The 5749-nt window shown below is 48.9% G+C and overlaps 1 pseudogene; it reads left to right on the top strand.

The window, feature by feature from the left end:
• The first annotated feature begins 378 nt into the window (after nucleotides 1–378).
• LOC133342569 (trace amine-associated receptor 9-like) lies at nucleotides 379–1465 on the top strand (annotated as a pseudogene).
• The last annotated feature ends 4284 nt before the right edge of the window (nucleotides 1466–5749 follow it).

Below are 5749 nucleotides of genomic sequence, written 5' to 3'. Positions count from 1 at the left end.
GATTTGCTTACCTTTCTAATACGTTGCACTTCTATCGTGTTATTCCATCGTTTGCTGGTGTAACTTTCTGACCCGCCTCTACTGGACATCTGTGCAAAATACCTTTATAGCTTATCGAATTCCTCCAGTAAAAAAAAAAAATTCTGATTCATACGACATATACAGTGGAGTATCCTTGAGACTTGTCGGTTATCAGTCTCGTCTGTCAAGCGCCACCCCCTTTAGAGACGTGTTCTGCACAAGACCACTTCCTTCCCGTGTCGGTGGTACATACATCTCTGATCTGCGTGCTTGTTTGACGATGCGCTTAGGTGCGTTTGCTTGGAATGAAATCAATGGAACAGAGTCGGTCGACCCCAGAACCCAGAGAAGCATCACCCGGCGTATGGTGACATTCTAGGACGAGGAATCATGACTTACACCTCCTCGAACAACACCACCGGTCACTGTGTGGAGTCATTTGAAAATCTAATTTGCTCCAAACCCAAACTCTCCGACGAGGATCGCATCGTGGCAATGGCCGTGCTGTCCTTCTTAATCTCGGCCACAATATTCGGCAACTGCCTCATCATCACCACCATCGCCTTCTTCAGGCAACTGCAGACGAACACCAATGCTCTCGCGCTGTCGCTCGCCGTGTCCGACCTTCCTGGTGGGGGCCATCGTCATGCCGTTCAGCGCCTTGCGATCCGTCCACCAGTGCTGGTTACATGGACACATCTTCTGCCGGGTCCACTACTACCTTGACTACACCTTCTGCAACGCGTCCATCCTCTGCCTGGGCTGTATCGCCTTCGACCGCCACGTGGCCATCTGCGACCCGCTGCGCTACGCTCAGCGCGTGACCAGGGGGACGGTGGCGTTCATGCTGGCGCTCATCTGGGCGGGTGCCGCTCTCCTATCGGCGCCCACGTTGGTGAGCCTCGATGAGACGTGGGCCCGGGGACTCATGGAGATCGCCGGCTTGTCCCGACGGCTGCCACTTCGCCATGCACGTGGGCCTGACGCTCGTCGTGGGCATCCTGCCCTATTTCATCATCATGCTGCTCATGCTGCTGGTGTACGGTCGGATCTACGGCGTGGCAGCGCAGGCAGTCGCGTCAGATCAACAACTCCAGCGGCTCGAGGGCGAGCGACGCCGACAGCAGGAGCAAGTGGGCGGCCATGAGACGCGAGCACAACGCCACACTCACCCTGGGCATGATCGTGGGCTTCTACCTCGTCTCCTGGTTGCCCTACTTCACGGCGAGCGTCCTGGAAATGGCATTCGGCGTCACGGCCAGCGCGCTCGTGTGGTCGACGGTGATGTGGTTTGGTTACGCCAATTCTGTGGTCAACCCGATCCTCTACGCCACGTTCAACCGCCCGTTCCGCACCGCGTTCCGCATCATCTTCAGCAGCGAGTTGTTCGCCCCTGGGGCCAGAGACGCTGACCTGTACTGGTCTGAAGGTGACAGGTGGCTGACGCGATGGTGAACACATGGGCATATGCATGGACCGTATTGTGTGTTTTATATTAATCATTCGGCATGCGTTCACAATATCACTATTATTATCGTAGTTCGTACGTAATGCCTCTCCAGTATAAAAAAACTTGGTAAGTGATGCATCGCAACGTTTGATGGTGGATGACGATGCCCAGACTAATCCATTGGCTCCTCGACGCACGCGGTTTTCAATATATTTTCAGGTGTCGTCACAGTTGCGTTGTGGGATGATGGCAAAAAAAAATGCATCTCGTGAAATAACACAATGCTGGGGGGGGAGGGGGGTTATAGAGCGGATAAGTGACCACTTGAGTGACCACTTGAGTGCAAGTAGAACCCGCCTCTTCATTGATGAGGTGGATCCTTGCTCCGGGCCTGCGACCTTGATCAGCAAGGTTAACAGTCGTGGCAGCTGGTCTACTGCTGAACGGGGGGAGAGACGCAATAATGGATGTTAATCAAAGATGATTAAGCGATCAAAATATATTATTTTTATTATTATTACATAATACCACAAGTGTGATATGCACACTGTCTATTTTGTGTTGAGAAAAAAAACTCCTTTAAAAAAGTTATTTTTTAAACAACGGTTTTATGAACAACTTCGTTTAACTCACGGTCGAGAAGTACGTGAATGGCGCCTGAGACACGCGGCTTTTTTGTGCGAGCCGATTCCACAGTTTAGGGACCGCGGCGTTTTTGACCTACACAAAACTATATGAATAATAAGGCGTCCATACAAAATGTAAATTGCTTTAAAGTAGCGAATTATTGCTTAATTGATTTTGATACAGGCATGCATTGTCACCGGATCTGAGTACGTGTGCAAAATGTGGAATTGATTGGACAACGGGAAGTGGACGAAATGTTGATTACAAGATTTAACCACGACAAACAGAGGAATCAAGTTAAGTAAAACCGTTGAATAATAATGATACAACCATTGTTGCTTATATCCGACATCACGTGACTTTTTATTTATTCATAAATATTCGTGTGCGTCTGTTTCGTGAATATACCGCTAAAACAGGTAGCATGTTGCAACCCATGAATAGTTGGCATTGCTTCAATGTTTGTAGGAACTGAACCCATGCTTACCCTCCAACGAGTTTCCCTGAGATCTTCGCATCACCTCCTTCTGAGGACTCCGAGGTCAAGGCTCTGTTCCTGGGGTCATCGGGCTGCGCAGCTCCCGGACTGTGGGACAACGCTCTGCCTTTGGTAACGAGACAGCCAGAGTCGTTAGTAACTGTTTAAGTTCTGTCTTGGAAAAATCACGACTTTAAACCGGCCTTTACTCCCCCCCTTCCCCGCTTAGACCTGGCCGGTTAGTCTGCATAGAGCTGTGTGGATAGCACTGTCTGGATAGCGCTGTTTGGATAGTGCTGTCTGGATAGAGCTGTCTGAAAATAGCTGTCTGGATAGAGACGTCTAGATCGAGCTGCTGAATAGAGCTGTCTGGATTAGAGGCCGACCGAAACTGAATTTCTGGTTTCGGCCGAAACCGAAAACAGACCGAAAGTAAGAAATTTTATTTCGGCCGAAACCGAATCCGAAAGTTTAACTACACTTTGGGCGGAAACCGAAGCCAAAATCGAAGATCTAACTACACTTTCGACCGAGACCGAAACATAAAGGTATATAACCGAAGTTACCGAACACAAGATTTATGAAATATGTCATGATGCAATGCTACTTTAATTAAAAATAAATCTGGAACTAATCATTCAGAGCCTGCAGTAAGAGTCGCTAAATGGCAAATATTTAGGTGTTACTTACTTAGTAATTATATCCAAACAAACGAATGTTGTAGTTAAGAAACAAATGTTTTTCCGCATTCAGCCAGACCGGTCATATATACTTTAGCAGACCATGGTTGCGGCTGTAACCTCGCTCCCAAGCTGCTGCTGCTGCTGCTGCTGACGTGTGTGTGTGTTTGCAGCCTCGTGCATAGGATTACCTAGCGCCGACTGACCGACCGATAGGCAGAGTGATAGACGTAGCACTAGCATGATATTCTAAAAATAGATCTTCAGTTGACGAATGACGACCGCAAGTCAATATCAGTTTCGGCCGAAACCGAGTCGTGTGATGCTGAGACATCACACGACTCGCTGGGTCCACGGCGTGCTGAGCCGCAGCTGAGCACTGGGAGCGTGGGGGATGGGAGGGAGACACGTGAGCCGAGCCAGCCTGGGGACCATTTGTGTTCCACAACGTGGGACTGGGACTGCCACTCCACCTCGCACACAAAATTATAACCCCCCCCCCCCCCCGAAAACTATGTTATATTTTACCAGGTAAGGCCCACTGAGCTTTATAATATTTTTTTTAGAAGCGACCTGGCCACAAATGATAGCTCAACGAAGTGGCTTATCAAGGATATTCTTTTGGTCATAGCAGTCAACTACTCTAAACGGATGTTTTAAAATGGGGAGGGAATCATTGGAGTATCCGGAGAAAAATCCACTGTTTGAGCTATCATTTGTGGCCAGGCCGCTTCTGAAAAATAGCTATATTGCTCAGTGGGTCTCACCTAGCAAAAAAAAAAGTAGTGTCATAGTTTACAGCTGCGACTACTGCCGCCGATTGTAACAAAGGCTCGCTCATCCTCACTGGCATTGAGTCCGGGTGGCTGAGGACCCTCGGAGGAGACGGCCCGACGATGTCCGTTGCCTTGGCAAACGCTCTACCGTTTGATTGACAGAAGTGCCGAGAGGCTAGACTCAGCAAACCGGGCTCCAAGTCTCTGAAGGGAATCTTCCCGTTGCACAGAGGCCGCCCAGGAGCGTAACGAGCGTGGGGGCTACGGATGCCGTGCTACAGAGACGAGTTGGGGGGCACTCCTTGACAACCACCACGAGATACGTTTTGAACAACAGTGTAAAGGAACAAAACATTTATTTAAAATGCGGTTTAAATATTTTTTTCTTATGAAAATGCTTTCATTTAGGTTTCAAGTTTTATTTTAATTCAATTAGAGCCATAACGTAATAGCGCAGATAGGTGCTCCGCACCTAAAGTGGTTGCAATGTTCTGAAGATGGAGCGCCACAAACGGTGTTAAATGTTCGAGACCCTGAGCCGAACGAGGATGCGATTCGGCAAGAGGAGGCCACGATCTATAACAGCCTCTAGGTGCGACCGTGCGACAAAAATAAAATATTGATGCCCCCACCTGACCGATTGCCGCACCCCACTCAGCTGATAATGTCGTCACCGCGTCACTGATGATGTCGTCACCGCGTCACTGATGATGTTGTCACCGCGTCACTGATGATGTCGTCACCACGTCACTGATGACCTTGTCACCACGTCACTGATGATCTTGTCACCACGTCACTGATGATGCCGTCACCACGTCACTGATGATCTTGTCACCATCGTCACTGATGCTCTTGTCACCACGTCACTGATGATGCCGTCACCACGCCCACTGACGCCGCCTGCGTAGATCACACGGCACCAACACGAGCGCTGTGCGGGTTATGCACAGGCCCTGGACTGGCCATCGTGGCGGCAGTCCACGGGCAAATGCCCAGTGGGGCCGCTCCATTCTGAGGGCAGGTTGGTCGGTCCGTGTGGGGAAATTGCAAATGTGATCAGAGTAAAATTAAAGAAAATTTAATTTTGAAAATGTGTTACCTCTAATGTATCCGCTTCATTGCTTATTTACGATCTCAAGTTGGCATTAAGGCCCCGTATATTCGGCAGCCCCAAATATTCTTCCTCACCGGCTCATTTGTTGTTTTGGACCCAGCTCAAATAGGCCAATGAGATTGCACGGCAAAATCACGCTAACACGTCACATCGCAAATCGAGCTACTAGTACCGTACAGTTTGTCGTAAGACCAATTTAACAAAAAATGCACGTGGCCAAGTCCATCATTGGGTTACGCATCTCAACGTTGCACTCAGTTGGGCCATGCAGATTTCAGAGTTGCGCCTCTGGCTACGTCCAGGGCATGAGCTCGACTGCCGAGCATGAACAGGTGTCGTAGAACAACGGCTGCGATGTGGTCAGGATGTGGCGGTACAGCAATGGATTGTTGACTCGGTCTGTGCGGACCATTGCGTGTTGATTCGCATACCAGTGGTTTAGAATAAAGTGAATTTATATATTAACTTGATGAGGAAGTACATACAAACCTCGTGTCAGATGGTGCTCTCCTGAGGTGTGTTGATGAGGTTTGTTGATGCCACCTGTGAGTTCTCACCTTGTTAAACCAAAACAATTAGAAAAAAAATTTGAATAAATTGTGG

This window comes from Lethenteron reissneri, chromosome 2 (assembly GCF_015708825.2).
Source record: "Lethenteron reissneri isolate LAM-NWPU_2019-01 chromosome 2, ASM1570882v1, whole genome shotgun sequence".
NCBI lineage: Eukaryota > Metazoa > Chordata > Hyperoartia > Petromyzontiformes > Petromyzontidae > Lethenteron > Lethenteron reissneri.
This window is presented reverse-complemented; position numbering and strand designations above follow the sequence as displayed.